A 23,408-nucleotide genomic window follows, 5' to 3' on the forward strand; every position below is an offset into this window, starting at 1 on the left:
TGAGCTTGCGTAAAGAGTACGGTTGCATTAGAAGCAGATCGATATTGTTCTACCAAACACTCTGAAACAAGGATGAAACGAGTTCGAATCCCACAGAAATCCTAAATTTATATTTGTGATGTCCCTTTCCAATTTGCGATACCTGTTTTTCGATTTAACAAGTATTTCTAAGCCTATATTTGTACTGAGCATGGATGTAAAATATAAAAGAATTCGCAGATTTCGAAAATTTGTGTTTTCATAAATAAGCCATGTGACTGTAGAACGAATAGAGATAGAGAGAATTTTCACCTTTCCTTTTTTTTTCTATCGAAATTTAATTATAGCCGAATAAGCTTGTTAAAGTGAAATTCAAATTTCACAAAAATTCGATTTATGGAATAAAAAAATATTGTTTCTTTGAACGTCAACTTAATGGCGTTTTTTTTATTAAAATTAAAGATAAAGTCCAATTATGGTAATCCCTATACCCACTTCGCTAAACTGGACAAACTTACAAACCTTTTCATACTCATTGCCTAAAATCGAGTGGCCTAAACAAATCGTTCTTTCTCCAATGCGAATAGGATCCTTTCCTTTCAACAACGTTTTTTTTATGAATGCCATAATTAAAGTAATTTTTATACTTACCTTTGCAAAGTGAAGAGGAATGTTTTTACAACTTAATTCAACGCTAGTTTAATTTTAAACATAAAAAAATGATTAGATAATAAAAAAACTCCATTAAATATTTCCCCAGAATATTTTTATTATACCAGGGATATTGTTGCCCTATTTCTTAAGCCAGATTAGAAAAGAAAACATTTTTCGACTCGTGAGACAGATTTTATTTATCATAGAGTGCATTTTTATGGAGAGCTTTTTACTAAGAATCTTTTATCCATATAAAAATATCGCTGCATTTGTTGCGCCAAAAGTTTCTTTTGCGATTCACTAAAAGCATTATAACGAGATTCAAAAACTTACAACTATTGATATTTTGTGGATATTTCGCGACACTAAAATTTTTACCGCCGCACCTTGAAATAATGATTAGTTTTTATTATAGCTTTTAAAAATTAAACGCAAAAGTTTCGAAAGTTATATTAAATAAGATTTTGAAAACTTACATTTTTTTTAAATTAACAGTATACATTCATTCAAAAGTGAGGAAAAGTAAAGAGAAAATATTTTATTGGTTGCTTGGTCGGGAAGTACTTATTTTAACTCTGCAATTTGAATACATGTTTTACAATGTAATTTATATTTTTACACCCTCATTGCTTACGCTATTAATTCCTAACTGCCTGAATTTGAACCTTACTCGGAAGACGAGGAGTAAAGTCCAATATAGGGATAATGTTGAAAATTTTCTCGAGTAAAATCAGACCTCACTTTGTATTACGTCAAAACCTTTAAAATATGGTTAGATAGGCGAATAAGCAGCCTTATTCTATGCCCTTCATCAATAGCGCCCTGTGTGTCACAAAACACTGAGTAACAACTTGTAATCTTTTCGCCAGTGTTAGTTAAAGAATGATTGATTAATATCGTTTGAAATTGGCGTAGTACAACCGATTACTGATCACATGCGATCAGGATAGCAAACTAACTTCTGAAAGTGGGTTTCGAAATTTGAGTGCAGATGTGAAAATAAATTTCTTATTTTCTGAGTTATCCTACGAATATTTTAATGAAATACATACTGACCATCGTTTATTTTATTTGAGTTTGAAACCATATTTGTAATTTTATGATCTGTCTGCTGTAAAGAATTAAATTACAATTGCTAAGGAAAAAATTAAACGTATAGTGATAAAAACTGAAATCTTATTTCAGAGTGCAGTCCTTTCTGATTTTTCCCATAAGTTACTATCTAACCTCGATCGTTTTTAACTAAAAGTAACGTTAAACAATAGAACCTTTACGGATTCATTTGCGAATAGAAGGAAGATATCTATATTGTTGCAGAATCTTAGAGTAATACCTCACTGATCTTTCCTTTTCTTTTTGTAAGACATAGTTTATACCATTGTGCTATATACTAATTTTCTTGAGTAGACAAATGTATTTAAGTAAAATTATTTGGTTAGTGGAATCGAAATGTTAATTCTAGACCATGATCCTGTTCAGGTTTAGCGCAGGAAAACTAAACCCTATTACTTAAAACTTAAAATTCCAGCCTATCAATGTTTTCATTATCAATGTTAGGCCTTTGCACCAAAAATTTACAACTACTGCTTACATTTTTTGAATTCTATTACTAACACTTGAAACAGAATGTCTTTAACTATTGATACAACACTTTGACTATTACATAGAGAAGTGAAGGCTTTTCATTTCGTTTGTTATTAGTTAACAATACTTAACAACTGCATGAACAAAACAAAAATTATTTTAAGAAAATAAACTCTTGACTATCACAATCGATTTGCAACTTTTTGCTCAGCATCTCGTTCTACCCCCTACTCTTGGAACTGATCTGATTCTTTAACAGAAACCAAAATAGGAACTGAATTGATTTTACTGGGCTCTTACACGGAAACCAAAATATTTCCAACCCGTGATTATCTGTTAAATTACTCTTTAGAAATAGGCAAAGGTTGTAGTTTCAGGGAAAAAGAAACATAGATTAAGCTGCTTACACCTTTCGTACGATTAAGCAAAAGTACGTCATAAGAGCGTCAGATGTCTCTCAATATCAAAAAGTCAAACTTTATGTTTTAGACACGATTAAAGATTGTTTTGTAAGCAAAACAAGGCATATATTGGCATTTCCACAATGTGAGTCACAGATGCTTCAGATAGCTCCAATAATGGCCATCATTGGAAATTCGTTACTTCAGTGCCACTAAAAGGAAATATGTACGTATTTATTGAAAATCAATAGTACCTGTAGCTAACGACTAGAGAGTACTTATTGGATGGCGAAAAAGAACACGTTTTCTGACTGCCTTCTGTTACGTGTAGAATGTTATACGGAAAAATTCGCAATCTGTGCATTAGTAACAGGAAAAAACATTTCCCCCGCATATTGCATTTCAAAACTTTTACTTGAGCGACGATCAGTCAAATTTCATAAGAAGGCTCTTTTTAGTGTTGACTTATAACTAATTCGCGATCTGTTTAAAGTAACATCTTATTTTCTGTACAGATTAAATAATTACTTACGAAATAACTGCTGAGATCATAATTTGGAACAGTTTAATTTTTTTTTCTATGGCTGATGAAGCTGCCAAAGTTTTTGTTATTTAAGGTGCAAATTTTTTTTTAAATGGCTATATAAAACCATGAATGCTTCTATTAATATTTGGGGTATATACAGCTGCTTTGTTTCGTGGAATTTTTGGATCGTGGGCTTTTAAATCTTATCTTCAGTTAAATTTTGTTTCGTGGAAGTGCAACAATAAACAACTTCTCGGGGAGAAGTTTTCCAAAGTTTTCAATTTTCGGAACCCTTACTAGATTTAATCGTCTGACGTCACCATTTACATACAAAATACTCATGATATACATGTAATATATATTTCACGGTGTAATACTATGAAGCTGAAACTATGGAAGCAAGTGTAGAAAATATCAGCGTAGTTCATAAAACTCATATACTTCAAAATCGTCAGGTATTTTAACTGTAATTGATAAGAAAGTACTAATAGTACACAGAAGATTAGTTAAAAAAGATTAGTTAAAGCTTTATATGTTACAATTATTTTCAAATTAAATAAATTACAAAAAAGATATGCTGCATTTACAAATAATGCATACGTATTTCTTATAAAGATTTAAATTTAAAAAAAATCTAAATTTAAGGAGAGAAAATTATGTTTCTTTGGTAACCGTTTACATGTAATCTCTGTACACTTTTCTATACAACTTAGTAATTTCAAGTTTCTAAGTCTTGTAGTTTTTGCGCAAGTAAAACAAATTGCAACACTTAGCTAAACACTCAAAGTAGCGGCGGCGTCTGCGGCCTTCTAAAATTTTAAAATACAGAGATATTTATTTTCCAGTCCGACTTCATAAGAGTAAGAAACATAAGAAAAAGGTAAGAAAGATCAGAAGTAAGAAAGAAACATAAGGTAAGGAACATCAGAGAAGTGTGAAAACTTTCATAGATAAATATAGTTTAGACTTGAGCATTGACTTAGCAAACGGACATAATGATCATAAATTTAATTTGAAGTTACTCTGTTGCATACACTTTCTCGGGACTTTGATCTCTACAAACAAACGTTTCTTGTCTCCGAAGAATCAAAGCGCCATTAATTTCTGTATTTAGTTCAAATCTTCTAGTTCATAACACATTTTACTTTTAAAAAGTACGTAATACCGCTTAAATTAGGCACAATTTTGAAACTTATAATTAGTACACGCAGTTTACGATTTTACTTATTTTTTATTTCAGAAAAGGGAGAGGAAAAAAACTTCATAGTTTATTTTTAAAGTTAAACGTAGTGATTTGACAGTGGATAACTAAATATAGTACCTTATGTTTACTTTGGTTACGTTATTGTGTCGCATCTTCTTAAATGATGTCTCAACTTGTGATGGATTGACGTCTGATATTCCATAACAAAAATAGGAGCCATTTTTAACAAAATAACACTATAATTCAGAATATTTGAGAAGAAAGGGATAATTTAAAGAAATATTTGTTAAGAAAACACGTTTACTCATCCATCACTAAAACACGGAGAGTATAGTCGATGATGGATCATAATTTATAAACAATTGTCAGTCTGTTTATAACTTTTTCAAAAATCTCTCATCTCACTAGGAAGTTTTTAGATTGAATAATTTATATAGAATATTGAGTTTCTGAACCTCCCAGGTTATTTTTTAAGGTTTTGCCTACAACAGGAGGAAAAAACAAGGAAGTGTGTTAAATTAAATAAATAGGTAATTTTTGTTCCTTTACGAATAATGCTAAGATTGATTTTATTATCATGAGAAAATTTCAGAAAGTTGTGAAAACATTTAAAATTACGTATATCGCTCATTTGGTGTATTAAGGTCTCAAACTTACTTTGTCAATCTCGTTAACAGTTAAAAAAATGATCAGAAACATTTCGCTTTAGAATTTTTAAATACGTTAAAAATGTAACGTCAGATGTTTCTTGGGCACAATAATTTTGAATTTGATGATTTACAGATAATGTTTTATTTCTCTAAAAAGACTATTTCGTTTCGCGTAGTTCAATATAATGATATAAAATATGTAATCACAATATTAGTATGTTATATTAATGATAGTGATAACCAAACACCGAGTATGCATTTGTTGAATTTCAGTGTGGGGTAATGTAAAAGAATGTTATAAATTCTGAAGAAGTTAATGAATAAGTTCCGTCTTAACATCTGGTATTTTTAACTGTCCATAACTGTATTTTTGTATAAACGATTTTTATCCAATGTTATTCACTTTCGTACCTATGCACACATGTACTACTTTATAATCCGTGTATTTTGTATTTAATTTTGTGATTATCATTGAAAATAACGTTTTATTCTTCTTGAAAAAAAAAAAATTGGAAACACTACCTTTTCAATATAAAAATTAAAATAGGAACAAGTTGATCAGAAAATATTTTAAAAAACGGTGCGATTTTGCTGATGTCTAATGAGATATGGGAACATGAATTTTCTTGATATCGGAAATAGATTTCTCAATATAAAGATAGTTTGAAATACTTCGTTATCTGAAAATAGAGTGCAATACGCCTTTATTTCTTCATATTTTTTGATAATGAAAATTTTTCAGTCAAACTTAAAAATTTTCATTTTAATCCAAAATTATGCAAAATTAAAGGCATAGAGTGAAAAGATACTATACAGTCTAGTGCCTGTTGCTGAATTATGATGAAAAGAGATCTTCTAGTCTATGTGTGACGCACATGACGAGCATCACTTAACAGCCAAGTACCTGTTCCTGATTTATGATGAAAAGAGGTCTTCTAGTCTATGTGTGACACACATGACGGGGCATCACTTTACAGTCAAGTACCTGTTGCTGATTTATGATGAAAAGAGTTGCAAAATGACAAAAAAAAAAGAGAGAGAGAAACAAAGGAAAAACGATTCTGTAAAAAAAAAAAGATTTGGATAAGATAAGAAATTTTTTGTCTCAATACTGATTCAGCAATAATTCGTTATTCTGAGGAAAATTGAAAGATATCGAAAGAATTTCATTTTTTACGCTAACTCCTTTTTATTTGAAACGCGTTGCGGATTCCACTTTTTTAATAAAATTGCTAGTTTTGATTTTGATAAGTCTTTTTTCTCTTACGCCTTTTCTAGTAGAAGAAATTTTTTAAAAATTCAAAGGATAACGGGTTAGTTATATTGGTAAATGTTATGTTATGAGCAAAGAAAAAATTAGGAATATCAGAATAAATAAGGACAAGATATTTTGTATCGGGAAATATCAGAACAACTACGAACCCTGCCTGCACACCACACACACATATCAACATTCAACACAGCACCTATGCCCCTAAGGGGGCATTTATCGGTTAATGTTTAAGGTTGGAAGACAAGTCACATAAAAACAAGAAGAAATAGCAATAAACAGCACAAAAAAAAATCAAATACAAAATTAAAAAATAACAGCCAGCATACCATAGGATAAAAATAGTAATTTGCTGATTTGAGCAGAGTGCAGATAGAATATCATCTTGATATTGATTGTTACTATTTTCTGCAAATTCTATTTGCAAGATATTGTTATCTGAGTCTGTATTATTTTTTGAATTGAAGTTTGAGAGTAAAGGTGCTTTACAGAAATGGATACAGCTATTTTCTAAGATTTTGTAAAGTTTAAGTAATTGTTTTTTTTTAAACAATTACTTTTTTAAAATTTTTATTATTGCTTTCCTTTTGAAAGTAATTGATAAGAAGTTCTAGGTCTCGGACATCGGTTTTCCGAAAAAAGTGAGATCTTTAATCATCAGTCTGAGTTCTAACAATCGAATGACGCAGCAAATCAAGTCAATTAAATACATAGTTATCACATCTCACATATGTCAGCTTCTGAGCTGTAAATTCTATAAAAGTTTTTATGGCTACTGCAAATACAGATATTTTGTGGAATGTGTACATAAGGTTTTACGAAACTGGGTCTTAATGCTGAAAATGATTATTTCAATATCTGGGTATGTTTCTTTAAACTAATAAAAAGCTTCTTTAAATTTATATAGCAGGTGCTTTCTAGGATAAATTTCGGTAATGTACACCCAAATAATGCAGATTCGACTGAATGATTCACTCTAATACTATGCGGACATAACTTTTTCTGAGTGCCAATATCTCTTTTTGCTTTAGTTTTTTCATATTTTATTTTCTTCTCGATAATACTATACTTTTCAGAAAGCTTTTTAGTGGGTGATGTAAAAACTTTTTAGTACTTTCTTATCACTTTTTCTAAAATTCTTATCACTTTCTCTAAAACCTGTTTAATTAGACATTTCTTTCTTCATTTCTTTCTTATTATCACATCTTAATTTTGACAAGTTCTCTGTTTTTATTCCTTTCTCTTAGCTTTTTTCCTTTGCTAAAATTTTCGCTGATCCAGCTGACATTTATTCTACTTTATTGTAGCATAATTTTTTATGTAATTTTTTCTCATTTCTGCATATTCTGTTTCATGTTTATATTTTTCTCTTCTTTGACTTACTGCCGAAATTTTTTATACACTTGAGAACAATTTCAGCCATAATAACTGAACACAAGATGCAATACGGTGGAAATAGAATGGTATAGAAAATACAACAGAGCTTGTAAATAAGTGCTGTAGCAAAAACCTTTTAAGTTATTTAATTATTACTTTTTCTAATTATGATTTAATTTAGTTTTTTTCAGAAAATATGGTAAAGTTGAGCAGTAGAAAATTTCAAGAGTATTCTGAATTTTCGGCGGAGTATGTTATAAAAATGAATTAACATCTGTAAATGAGTAAGTTACAAAACTAGTATTGCATTATCTGAATAATTACTGTATTTTTAATTAAGTAACTACACTTTCAAATTTTTTCAGTCACTTTTTTCACGTTTTTTCCTGCAATACCTTTGGTGAGCCATGATTGTTTGAATGTAAAAAATATAAAAATATAACAAAAGAACAAAAATGTTATAAAACAAGACGCAAATTGATTGTATTTATTTCATTGTTTTATTAAGTACATCAAAATTCGTTACGTGTTCATAAAGAATTCTTTCATTTTGAAAATATGATTATGAGATTCAATTTGCCTGAACTTTTATTTTATATTTAATTTTGAAAAGTTTTACTGTGAGAATTTTTCTAAAAGGCAAGGAACAAATTATCTAGAAAAAATAGTTCCTGTTTTGATTTCAGCCCAACTGCATGTCGTATTATTAAAATAAATTGGCTTCTAGATAAATTATCAATTATTACACTTGTGACGACACTCAAGAGATACTATACTATAGATAACCAAGTACTATAGATTCAATGAATATAATATTTACTTTAAAATATGTCTTACTTTAATAAATCAAATAATTTCTAGTTCGAAAAAAATTTTAAATACTTTTTACTTAATTAAACATTTTAGATAGTTCCGTTACTCTTGTAACGTTAATTTGTCAACTGGCACACAGTAAAAAAACTCCGGAACAAATTACGGTAAAAAGTACAAGCACTCAGGCTCTAGCTAAAAATTTACTTACGGAACAAAGAATCTGATATACTGTTTTTTTTTTTATATGCACTGTAATAAAATAAATATTACTGTAAAAATTACAGTATAGAGTAAAATTTTACGGTAAAAATGAAATTTACGGATACGGCACTCAGGATGCCAATACTTTCTACTGTAATTTGCTGTGGAATTTTTTACAGTGTAAATAAACAGCCTAGAACAGTATATAGGTTGGATGATCCATGTAGATATGATAATAATCTTGAAAAATAAAAAATAAAAACTTTCCAATGCCCACCTGGAGAATGACCTTTCGTCATACAGGCATTTGAAGGGCAGATTTGTTGGCCACTCTTTCAGGGGAACCATCTTAGGTGGGCCAACGTTGTCCGTACAGTAAGGACAGATAGCACAGAGAATGAAAAAACATCCATGCCTTGCCCGAGATTCGGACCCAGAATCTTTCTGATGCAAGGCCAGCTCCCTGACCCTTACACAGACCGGTCGGCGAAAAAATAACAGAGTTTTTTTTTTATCATGAACAAAAATGAGGAAACTCTTAATCTAAATGGGTTTAGTATTCTAGGCCCAACTGTAAATTAGGTTTAATGCTCTTACTATCTCTCGCACATTTAACCATTAAAATGCACTTGTATTTTATTTTTAAAAAAAAAGTCATCAGTAAAAATTTCCTATTGCTTTAGATGTACCCTTAAGTTTTGGGCTTCCCGCGAGGTCTAAAATGATATGGGGGCCCAGTAGTCTTCCTTAATACGGATCTGTGCAGATGTTGTTTGTGTTTGAGTAATAATTCGGAAGAATATAACAAATTCAGTCTTAATATGCTAAGTTCTGTCTAATCCGTGCATGTTATGAACACACTGTATGCTTTGCATAAGTGTAGCTCTACACTGGGTGTTGAATTCTGTCTCAATCTTCATTTCGTGCATACAATAAACGTAAAATTAAAAGTTAGAGGGAAGTTACGGGTCAAACCTCCTGTGACTTCAATCATTGTAGAATGAATGCAAGTCTATCACTTTCGAAATAAGTCACGTATTCCATTATAAATCATAGACCTCATGGATCGAAAATGTTTGATAGGATTTCTAATACTCTTTATGAGGTCGCATATAATGGGGAGCTCTAAGATATTTAAATGACATCGGAGTTGTGAGGTAATTTAGTTTAAAATTTAATAATTATTCTGGTTGAATTTGATAAATCGATTATCTGAAGTATTTGCGGCGTGTAATATGCATGTCAAACAGGCAAAGTTTAATCAAGTCTTGTTGAATTTACCTATCAATTGTATAATATAGATTTCTGTTTGTTTCTGTGAATGCTAGAAATATATACGTTAGCGAACGAATACGTTATTATTAATAAATATATAAAGTATAGAATTAACACCACGTTCTTAACTTTATTAAAGTGATTTATTGCATGTTTGTATCTTCTCGCAACAGATTTATTGCTTATTAAGAACATTAAATTTAAAATGTTTTGTTTTTAAAAGTGATTAAGTTACTATATTTGTTTTTCGAAAGGTTTTATGTAACGAAACAATTTTCTTTTTCTATAAAATAATTTTGCAAGTTATTCATTTAAAAAGTACTTACTTCCATACCCTGCATGAAATCGATATAAATAAATATTTCTACGCTGTCTGCAAAATTGTTTTTATAATTGCACTAATTGTTCTTTCTAAGCTATTAGGATTTTGGTTTCACATTGTGAGGGAACTTCATTTTTGACAAGTATTTTAACACATGTGCCCGGCTATTGTTTTGAAAGCAGATGTGGAAATAAAACAATATAAATAAACTTTAAAAATTCTTATTTATTATTCAACTCCTAATATTTCTTTTTCGTATGATAAAAAGTATAATAATCACCTACGCGTAATGGTACACCACAAGTTTTGCAAAAATATCGGGTTTCGCTGCGTTTTCCTTTCGAAGAACACACTCTTCACGCTCTTGTCGGATTTGTTTTTCTGGCCGTAGCAATTTTTTCTAAGACGTGGTCTCTTAGTTGTCCGGAAGTCCTGGAGGGTGGATCTTTAGAAGGAGCTGTTTGATATCTCCGAGAAGTGTCAGGTGCAGTGCTACATTCTTTGGAAATCACAGTTATCCATTCTCTGACTACTTCCAGTAGAAATTTCTTATATCTTATTTTACTTTCTGGCTGATAGGTACAGTACATTTCATATACATTGAACAAGGTGCAGTTTATCAGAAAAAAGCTAATTTTTTGTACCACTTTACAGTTTTTCATAAAATACTATTATTCGCCAAATACTGATCTGCACGATCTACTCCTTTCATATGCTTATTGTACTGCAATATGCATAAAGGTTCGATTGTGTCATCTCTATAATTTTTTTTTCGATTTCCACTTGATTTCATAGAAGCATCATGAATAGTTGATACCATCCGTACTATTTTTTTATCCTTCCCAGCAATAAGAACAACTGGTCCCTTACGTAAAAAAGTCACTTTTAGATTTTTCCAACAGGACTTTTGGTAAGCCACGATTTTCCCGTATGGTACCACACACTAATGTTTTTCTTCTGAACAATAGCTCGGCTGTAGAAACGCTGTTATAGTAGTTGTCCTGGTATATGTGATGCCAACAACCAAGGTACGGCTCCAATATAGTTTCTTGTAACTTTTTGCCTAGCCCCAAATAGATCTCAAAGTTGCATATATACCCACTCTTACTTTCACAAAGCATTCTGATCAAAATTTCATACTTCGTTATCTTCGTACGTTCTAAAGCTGATGCCTCCTTTGAATGGTACCATTGCTTCGTTTACAGCTAGCTCCTGTTTGGGTATATGTAGGGCCTGATATTTTGGAATGATATAATCCAAAAGCGGTTTAATTTTGAAAAGTCTGTCTGGAGGAACTATACGTTGTGTATTATCATTTAGATGAAAAAATGTGAGAATTTGCTCAAATCGCATTTTGGTGTTTCAACTAAAGGATCCGATAATCTTTCCAACAAGATTTTCTGGTTTGACCCATCAATCTTATAAGCGAGACACAACTCGAGGTATACAGACCAAATAATGACACTAGAAGATTTCCAACAATGCGCCGTGAAAACAATAAAGATGCTGAAAAAAGCTTATCATGTTATAAAGTCTAAAAATATTTAAAAAAATAACTGGCTAGCAAAAGCATGAATAAAATAAAATAAGCACATAAAGAAGTAAATAAAAAAATTAAGTTTCACGACACAATTTTTAGAACTACAGAGAGTTGTTCTTCTAAAAAGAGAGTTTTTGCTTTGGAATTTGAAGTTGATAACCGTTACGGTTTTATTTTTTTTAATATTTTTTTGAAAAACTGGTACTAACACGCTACGGGTTCTTTAATTACATTACTGTATTTGCAGGGATGCCAACTGCTCCGCTTTCAGCAAAAGTTATAATAAATTGGTAGAGAATTAAATAGTAAAACTTGAAAAGTAAGGAAAATTACGCCCATTTTTTAAAATAGTCACCACGAGATCACTGCTGACATGATTGCTATGACTCGTGACCGGTCAGCAATGTGTTAAAATGAAGCCAATTAAGTAAAGGACAATTTTAATTTTTCTGCCTCACAATGCAATCAGATGGCCAAGAATAAGTTATTAGATAGATTCGTTTTTTTACATTTATTTAATAAATCATATTTTATGGAATTAAAATTATATATATGTATATCCTAAACTGTACAAAACATTTATTGAAAAAATTGTGGCTCTTTAGGCACTTCCTACGGCTCTAATATTGGTAAAATAAAATGAAATATTTATGTGAAAAGCTGCTATGTGTCACGGAATAGAGCGTTTGCTTCACATTGAGTTGAATTGGGTGTGGATCAAAGCGATGGCTGGCGATACGAATTCCGCACCAGGCTTGCACCGACCACAGTTCTGACGAAACATATCCTCAATGTTAGACGGATCATGGGTTAGAGCCCCCTTGCCGTTAGGCTAACCGAACGTGGGTTTCGTGGTTTTCCTCTTCGTGTAACACAGATGCGGTTTTGTTCCATCAAAAAGCAATCCTTCACGAAAGCAAATTTTTCCCAATTGTTTGTTTTCTGAATTGGGTTTAAAATTTCAACGCTACGGAGTTGAACATTGGTAGTAGTAAACTCCAAATTGGGTCGGCAGTTTAACGACGGTTAGGAAATAAAATATGTACGTACAGCCGCAAAATAAAATTATTATTTAGCAAATATTTAGTTACATTTTCGAAATGCATATTATAATACTTTAGATAGATTTATAAAACGCAACATTTCCAGTGCATACTACTAAGTAACACATTTTTCGTTCACCTATAGCTAACATTAAATAAATATTATTCATTTTAGTTAAATTAGTACACAAAATACATTTAAATATACAGCACTGTGAGAAATTTAAACCAGAATTAAAATTCACCCTAAGACGTTAACAGTGAAAAACAAGATTAACTTATGTTCTATTTTGTTTAGAATTTAGTTTATTTACATATTTTTTAGATCAAAAAATAAAGAGGAAATGCATTAGTTTGGGTATCAGCAGTTATAAAGAATTCTTAACTTTTTACGATAAAAACTGTTTTTTTGTAAATAACCTTTCAAATATGATATTGATTTTTAGAGAACATTTTCTCCTGGGTCAATTCGTGCCTCGTAGCTTTTATTGTTAGTTTCTGCCCAACAGGCACGAAGAAGTTGTAAGAAAACTTTATTTCCAAGTCCTCAAAAAAAAGTAGCAAAAAAATTATCTTCTTTCTTTCGTTTTTTTCCTTCTATTTGTAAAAGCATTACGATTCGATCTAATTCGCTTCCTTCCTCTTTTTTTCTCACAATTACCGTGTAAATTCGGGAAATTTCGAACTGATTTTAAATATCTATTAATATCTTTAAATATAACAATCTTAGTGTTTTTTCCTTCTTAGAGTCAAATTTGTTGTAGGCAAAGTTCGAAGTCAGTTAATAATACTTACAGATTAATATCTTGTTGGTTGCTGTCGCTCACGGGATTGAACTTAGTCAATTATAACACCTTCAAATGTAATATAAACAGTTTCATATCGAATAATTTCGTTTACATTTATGCTTGATCAGCTAGTTGTAAAAGTGGTATCATGCACCCACGAACTACGAGCGAAATCGAGCACTTAGCGATAAAACAGTTTTATGGTGACCGATACCGTACGCAATCGGTCACTTTTTAAGGTGATCGAAGTGGTCACCCACCATCTTACTGACCGGTGCCAGTGATGCTTGACTGTGGTGTTCTACAAAGAACCGTGACTTTACGATAAGTCAACTATGGGATCAAAGTTTCATGAAAAAAAAGTATATTTGTTATAAACAAAAAGATTGCAAGTCTTGGTTTAAAAAAAGAGAAAAATATATTTATGTACTTTTAAACAGATTCAGGGCCGGTGCTAAGCTTTAACTACGTCGCCAAATGCCATTAAATCGTAAATTTGGCAAATAAAATTGTGTTCTGGGGCAAGTATTGGAGATGATTCTTTTCACTGAAAAGTTTGCATACAATTTTTTACATAATTTTTACGAATTAAATTTTATACGTCAAATCACAATATTTAAGAAAAATTAATCGAATGATTTTCGAGAAATCGAACTTTAAATATACGACATTTTTGCCTTATAAAATGTCGCAAATTTGAGGAAAGAGTAATTTGAAAATCTCGAGTCTAATAGTTAACTTTATTTTGAATTAGTTTCATTCAACGGGTGAATTGTAATAATTTAACCCAAATCATTTATCTGATTTTCCAAATGCGTTAAAATTCATTACTTACTGATGGTAATATCACACAGTGATAATTAATCAAAGGATTTTGAGATTATATAGGAAGCTAATTTGAAATCTTTCTGCATAAGTAAATTTGAGTGATTATTAGCTTCACACTATGAAAAAGCAGAAAAAAACCCACCTACAAAATATTCAACAAACTGGATTCTTTTTCGTTTTCATACTCTATCTCTCTGTTAGCAATACGAAAAGAACGAAGGGGGCTCAAGCAACAAAGTTATGAGCTCAAACAACAAAATATTTTATCTTGTATTATAACCGTTGTTGAACAGCCTATCTAATTTTCGAGTTTACGACTACCAATGTTCAACTCAGTAGCCTTGTAATTTCGAATCCAATTCAGAAGACAAGGGTAATCCTGGATTGGGAGAAAATTTTGTTTTCGTGGAGGACTTTTTGATGGAACTAATTCGCATTGGCGTTAGATGAAAAAAAGAAACCATTATTATCTCCCACGGTTAGCCTGACGGCTAGGGACTCTAACCCATATTCCGTCCACTACTGACGACATTTTACATCAGCCATTGCTGGGATTTGATTACCAGGAGAACCAGAAGAACAAGAATATGATTGAAGGAATCTTGATCAGAAGAACTCCGGGTGCAAGATAATTTAAAACCAATAAGATAATTTAAAGTTAATATAAATTATATTTTTGAAATTTATTCTAATTATTACTAGTTGCTCTAAGCCAGGCAACTTTATATCAAAACACTCAATGGCGCATTAATCTTCCTGCATCAGATTAGCAAACCATTCTATTAAAATTAATTATGTTTTGGAAGCAATCTTGAAAAATGTAGTCAAATGAAAAATAAAACGGGGAGTTATAAAATTGTCATGAATAAATTTCCATTACATATTTTTTAGAAAGTTTGAAAAAGTTTTGAATCGACAAAGTTAAATTTGTAAACTAAAAGGTGCAAAAGATGATTAGAAAAACCCTATAATTTTAGTTATTCGAATTTTATTTTACTTAAAATTATTTATCTTGAACCCACTGCAGTAAATTATGTTACGAATTTTTTTTTCTTTACTTGATTAAATTTAGAAATCGAGGTGTTAGGCATATACAGCTTTCACAACCCTCAGATTTTCTAGTGCAGTGGTTCCCTAAAGGTGTTCCGCGGAACCTTATGGTTCTGTGGAAGTGTCAAAGGGGTTCCGAGAGTTAAAGCATTTTTTCTTAAAAAAACAATTAAGATTTTTTAAACCTGTAAAATAATCCACTATTTATTTAATATTTCTGTAGTTTTTAGGAAACTTTTTAAGCAGAATGTCAGTGAAAAAAAATAGTGTTAATTTTTTCTTCTTCTAATAACGATGTACTGAATAAGTTAGAAAAAAGGTTAGCATATATAAAAAATGTGCATTAATGTTTCTCTTCAAACTTTCAATTCAAATGTGTTTCTTTCAGAACCATTCTTAGCATTTATGACAATTCATTCAACTTTCATAGTTATTTTCATTTGAGCAAAAACCATAATTCTGCTTTTTTTTTTTTTTTTTACCCATTGGCAAAATGCGAGTTGTTTTGAGTTTGATGGCGTGGGCACCTTATTTGGACGTCATCACACTTTTCAACTGTGTTCAAGAGTAATAGTAAACAGTTCGCATGCGTCGTCATTGCATGCGTTGCTAAGGACCCAGTGTTTAAAATTTAAACTCAATAAGCAACAATACTTTAAATGTGACCTGCTGACTATATCTTCTCTATTTGGAGACAAACCACACCCAAATTTAATGCTTTATCCTAAAAATATTCGATTTTATATTTCGATTCAGTTCTAATTTTAACCTTTTTGCCTTGAAGTTAATCCATTTACGTAAATTTTAACATAGTTATATTAACTTTTTCTGAGTTGACTACAATTTTAACTTAGTTACATTGATTTAAACCTTGTTTTAAGCAAGGTTTAGGGAAAAGTATGACTGTTGGTTTAAAATTTTACTAAGCTCACTCACTCCAGGCCTTGAGTGAGTTACGTCGTTTAAATTTAAAGTAGTATAGTCACTTTTTGCTATGTGTTTATTAAAGCGTACTTCCCAATACAAATTCTATGAAAATGAATTACATTGCTGATTTAGGTTAGATAAATAAAAAAGCGCTCAGTATAGTTAAAAATATCACCTGCGTAAGATTTATTTATTGGGTAAAACATTTGAAACGATTTTTTTCTTTGTTACATACTAAAGATAAAGATTCTCTAAATAAATATTGATATTCGTCTGTAGAAAAGGTAAATAAATGAAATTCCCGTACCATATATTACAACTTTTAAAATCTTAAACCCAGCAAATTAAAAAATAATAATAAAAAGAAGCCGGTTCAATTAAGAAATCTGTCAAGTTTAAAAAAAAGGAAGAAATAATATTAAAATTTTCAATAGAGGTCTTGAAAGGATTTTAAATCTACAAATGAAGTCAAAGGAAATGTGATGAGGAAATAATTTTATTGAAAGCGAAAACTTTTTTTCAGATTTAATGTCTTATCAAAATAAAGGAAGATATTCAAAACGAGAAAGGAAGAAGAATTTTCCTTCCGCTTTCATTATTAATTTTTAAATACGATTAGAAGTAGTTTCCAGTTTTTTGTATTATATTAATATCTTATTTAAATAAGGTAAATGCAGATAGCGAATGAAATGTGTCTCAAGCATATAATTTTATTTTAAATAAAAATGATAATATAAAGCAATGTGAGTCAATTGCCAATCCATAAATCATTACGTTTTTCGTCATTTTTATTTATTTACAGTCTGATTCTTCGTTCAATATTAAGCTCCACTCGTTCTATACTTTTGTTTATTTATTCGCTATACTAAGAATAATTTTGTGGTATTATTTGATAAAAACTTTTGAGCGACTCTTTTTAAATACACATGCTGTATAAATTATGTGAATTTTTATATTTCGTCCATTACCTTTTGGAACCACTTGATCGATTTAAATAAAATTTGGTTTTAAACGTAGGTTAACACTAAGTAATGATTCAACTGTTAAATCAGGATTCTTATTTGATGAAGAATGTCCTCAGAATTTCTTTAGGCTTTATCCGTAAATCAAGAGGATTCGACACGTCATATTTTTTCAAAAGTAAGACGGAGAGATTACTCAGCATTCTTGGAGGTTCGGATAATTCAGTTTCTACCAGAGTTACATTCAATGATTGTCATTTTAGAGAAGGCCTTCGAATTGACATGACATTTTGATCCACCCATTGGCTTACAATACAATAAAGAAAAAACATATTAACTGAATGCATAATTAAAAATTTTCTAGTACATCAACAACAAAATCTTCTGAACCAAATCAGCAGACACTTAGCACTACTCAGTTCTCTTCATAACCCTCTCAAAAGCTCACATGTTCTATAAAGACTACTTCACAAAAGAATCCTAATAACACTCGTTATATAAAACTAGTCTCGATTTGTAAATGTGAGTCGCTTATTCAATATTTGCAGAAAGTTTGTGACGCAAAACTAAATTTGCTGATAGTTTATAACTAATTCTTCTTCAGAGAAACAAATACTGTTAAACATTTATCGTAGTGTCATCCGATCTAGTCTAGACTATGGTTGTGTTGTTTATGGTTCTTCTAGAAAGTCAGGTCTAAAACGTCTTGACGCAACTCACAACGCAGGCATACGCATTAGGATTCCGAGCTTCTTCGATTACGAGTAGGACTGGGCTATAAATCGATGTATCGAGACATATCGATTTAACGCATATATCGGCAAGACGATACAGTGACTTTCATTCAAGGCGATGCATCAGAAATCTGATTTATGTCGTCGAGTAAAGACAACGAGCGCAAAACGATATAGCGATATAAGACACGCAAGGATATAAGATAACGATATAGCGATATAAGACTCTTCTCTTACGTTCCGATATCGACTCGCGCTGTGGAAGACGATGTTCGTTTCGTTATGTTGAAATGGCCTTGATTGTTGAGCTGTAGAATCAAAATCAGAGTTTTGAGAACACATATCGTTATATCGCATGTTCCTTTTCGCACCTCTAAGCTTTTTTTTTCCTTGTCGCGGCTTTTCTTGTAGATTATTTTCAGTGGGACTAACTTCGCGACCGCCGATGTTACCTTGTTCTGAAGGCAATCTATTATTGAAAAGAATATGTAAAGAAGAGTTTCTTCATTAATTAGAAAAGTTTTTTTTTAAAAAAAACTTCTTTTTATATTTAAATGTGAAAATTATCGGCAATCTAATTTAGGCGCCCGTAAAGAATTTGAATTTGTTAGGTTATTTTTTTACTTTCTTTTAATTTATTAAAAACTTTTTGGATGAAACTTCTAATAATTTAATGAGTTTTTATTTCTGATTTTAAATTTATAAGTCTTGTTGTTTTTATTTTTAGAAATAAAGTTAAAACAAAATTTATTTTTGTCATTTGGATTTGGACATAAGTCAATCAACTTTGTTTATACAAAAAAATTTGGAAGGTTTGCGTATTTTATTCATTTTTTAAAATCATTTAGCACTTCGTTTTATTAGAGAGTATAATACTTTTTTAAAAAAAAATATTCTTTTCATATTATTTGTTAATTAGCTAAATATATTATCGAATATCACAATTTTTTTATTTTTGAGAAATTAAATCTTACTTTTTTTTCGTTCATAATTCGGTCATTATTTAATTTAATTATTTATCTGAATTATTTATCTGATAAGGTCCCGCAGTGGACTGATCGTTTAGACGCGGTTCCCTGCAGATCACCAAAGTCAAGCATCACTGGCTGCGGTCATTGTGCGGGTGAGTGACCACTTGGATCAGTCTGCGTAGGGACCGAGGGTGTGCGGTATTGGTCCTCGTTAAACTGTTCTACCGTAAAGACTTCGCGTGCATATCGTCGAGCTACCGAAGCGGGGGTGCCATCCCGTCTGCAGAGGATTAAAATTGTGATGGCATGTCTTCGGGTCATCCTCAGGGATGTTTCCCAGACCGTCGCCAATAGCCCATTGTGCAGCTCTAGGGTGACGTAAATGAACTATAATAGGACTATAATAACTGAAATGATAATGTTAAAAAATAGTGTTTTAAAAGCGTTTTTTTTTCTAAAATTTATTTAGCACTTTGTTTTAAACATACAAATAATTTTTAACGTTTCATTTAGAAATTGAACATTACGATCGAACTTAATAATTATGTAATTATTTATGCATAATAGTACAAGAAAATATTAATTTGTAAAAAACGCTTTAAAAAAAAGTTTTTAACACTTTGTTTTACGCGTATTATGAATTTCTAAACAAACATTTCAATAAATATTTTAAGTAAGATTTGTGCATTGTTGTCAATTTATTTAATATCTTTCTTAAGCAAAACATATATATCTTCAAATTCATAAATTGATTTAAATCAATCTGAGTATGAAGTTTTGATAGAAATCTGACTTTCTGTGCCTTACAAGTAAATGAAATTCAAAAATACTATATCGCGATACATCGCTATATCGCGATGCAAAACTGACGATGCATCACGATATATAATTTCTTATATCACCCAGTCCTAATTACGAGTCAAATATAATATACCATTCATCTAGACTCTCAGAAATAAAACTCTCACTTTTGACGAATTAACAATCCGTGAGCTATATTTGTTAACTTTGAGAATTATTTCATCACGAAATCATGTGATCTGTGACGAAATGGTTTTTTCAACTCGAATCCTCATCGCAGCGCACCTACCTTAAAGACATTGGTTTTTATATTGGTTTCATATATATCATATTATATTTTAGTTTCATTTGGTTTGATTATTAGATATTGCTTTTTATAATCATATCTTAAAGACAATGAGTTTTATATGTCTATCTAGTCTTTTTTAAAACTACCTCAGAATCGTTAACATTGTTGCATATTTATCTAGTTGTAGTTGCGATATAGCCGACACTAGCTCATGTACCAATAAATTCCAGCAGCCTAACTTGTTTTCTATTGATAACCATAAAATAATATCCGTTGACCGTAAAACTCATGTTTTAATAAATAGGCTGCGCATTGGCCACTCCCCATATACCCATATGCATTTATTGAGAAAAGAACCTTCACTCTGTCAAGTTGTTATCGCCATTAAGTATATTTTTACCGACTGTAGACGATTCAGATGCTTGAGAAACAAACTTTTTGGCAGTTTTTATCCTGATCTTCAATCTTTATTTGATGACCCTATACATCACAACCTTTTAAAATTTATCAAGACCGTAGGACTTTATTCTCTACTCTAAGAAAAAAATGTAGTAGTTTGACCTAGAGACCAATTTCAACTTAGTGACTGGCGCAGTATAACCATTTCTGGTTCTTGTGCCAATAAACTCCAACCAATCAATTTATCAGTCTTCATAATTCACGCAATTATTATCATAAGCATATTAAACTGTATTAATTGCTGTCCTTTGAGGGACTTTTTTTGTTTAAAATATACTTTAATGAGCTTTTATTGGCATTTCTACATCTTCATCTATTTCAAGAGTAACTGTATTAATGTAAAAGAAAATATCCAAAAATAGTATCACTATCAGACCTTTTCCATTAATCTGTTTGACTTTCTTTCCAACACTTCTATTTTCTTTCATTATGATGGAGCACTCTTTCTCCCATCAACTATTTCTTCTTTTTTTTCCTTCCAAATTGATCCAATAGAAATTCCAATTATTCTTTCAGCTCTCTTTCCTTAACATGATCGAAAAGATTGCTCTCTCTAGAATTTCACCGCCCCATGTCTATTTCATTATTTTTTCTCAAAAAACTTTAAAAGCTTTGTTTTTTTAAATATCGCAGTTTACGAAGTCGACTCAATGTTTACGGCACATTTAATGACAAAGACACGGGATTTAATGGGTCGTTAATATTTGTATTGCCTTTTCTATAGTAAAGAAAAATCACCTTTAGAAGGTGAAAAAAAGAGTAACTTAACTGTGGAGCCAAACTGCACCGTGGAACTACTCATCTTGATCGTAGAATACACATTAAAAAATGTTCCTTTACACACGTAGACAAAAATTGTAAAACAAAGCAACTTCATAGTGGAACGAATAAAAATGTTTTCATATTTTTCTTTTAACTGGGCAAAACAAATTTTACCTTTTTAGTGAAGCATTTTGATAGTAAAACAAATTAGAGTTAAGGCGTCTTACTAACAGAACAAAATCAAAACTAGTATCTTTATAGTGAAACAGAATAGTGAGCGGTGATTTTAAAAAACCATTGCAGCTAAGTGTTGCCACTAGAGGGACAAAGTGTTGCCCTGAATAACATTTGATCTAATGATCGTACTTTCTCTGAATTTACTTACCTTTTTTTCGATGGATTCAGATTTCTGACCTCCATAATGTAGGGGGTAGCCGCAATCAGGGAAATATGGTACCCATAATTTGGTTAGGAGAGCGACTTATTTTACTTTTTACGTATTTTTGCCATATCTTGAGAATTTTTTAAGTGAATTGAAAGCAATGCTGTACACAATTGTAAAACTCGTTTTTTCAGAGATAATTCCATGCAAAATATACATTTTAGAAAAAAATGTATCATATTTTATTTAATATTATTCGAAAAAACTTTAAATTGTAAAAATTACAAATTTTTAGATTATTATGAAGAAAACAATTTTAAATGTATAACGAAAACAGTTTTTATTTAATTTCGAAATCGATCGAATAGTTTCTAAGATATCAAATTCTAAAAATACGACAACTATTATACTATACAACTATGATACTATTTTTCAACTCAACAATAATATCTGTATTTCGTCTTAAAGTAACTTTCGCACTAATTAATCAGCTCATTTGCGGTTACTCTCTGTATTCATTAAGATTCAGCCCTAAAACATGAATATCCGATCATTAGATCAAAAGTTATTCAGGGTGGTCCGTTTATTTTTTTGCACTCTGTACATCATGTAATGTTGATGTTTTATCCCTGTAATAAGAGGCATTTTCATACATATAATGCGTTCTCCTATACTGCGGGTATTGTAATGGATTACTTTGAAGAACGTGATGAAGATTTCACTTTGTTGCTTCCGCCCCATAATCCCTAGATCTCAACCGCATTTACCATATCTGGAGTTAATTAAAAGTGTCTTATGTCTTCTAGGTCCTTTCTCATACAATTGGAAAATGCATATACACTCTATAACAAAAAAAAAACAATCGACGCATCAAGAAGGAGTAATTTATTGCAGAGTTACAGTAACAAGTTCAAAAAGGTGTTGACCCGCCTCTAGCCTGGATACAAGCTGCCACGCGGCGTGGCATAGACCGATAAAGCTCCCGGATGGTCTCTTGCGGTATTTCCTGCCAAATTCGATCCAATTGTCGAACGAGGTCATCAACATTCCGTGCCAAATGCAATCGCCTTCCCATCATATTCCAGACATGCTCGATGGGAGAGAGATCTGGTGATCTGGCAGGCCAAGGAAGAGTTTGACATGCTTGCAGACAGTTCATAGCAACACGTGCCGTATGTGGTCTGGCATTGTCCTGCTGAAAAACCAGCTCAGGGCGCTGCAAAAGGAACGGTAGCAAAACAGGTCTTAGGATGTCGTCGACGTACTGCTGTGCAGTAAGTGTACCTCTAATGACGACCAAAGGGGTCCGGCTGTCAAAGGAAATGGCACCCCAGACCATAATGCCTTGTTGAGGGCGTGCAATAGTGAAGGCAGGATCCCCCTTCTGCCCTGTGCGTCTCCAAACACGTCTTCGATGATCGTCATGACACAGTTGGATGCGGGATTCGTCGCTAAAGACTAAACGTCCCCAGTCGGCATCATTCCAGCCTGATCGAGCGTCGATTTCGCGCGTCTTAGTGCATCGATTTTTTTGTTATAGAGTGTATGCATTAATTGGATATACAATTTGAACCTGCCGCTAACGTTATATCAGCGTACAAAAAAGAACCAAATCT

The sequence above is a fragment of the Parasteatoda tepidariorum genome, chromosome 10 (genome assembly GCF_982258835.1).
Source record: "Parasteatoda tepidariorum strain Cologne lab strain chromosome 10, Ptep-v5.0, whole genome shotgun sequence".
NCBI lineage: Eukaryota > Metazoa > Arthropoda > Arachnida > Araneae > Theridiidae > Parasteatoda > Parasteatoda tepidariorum.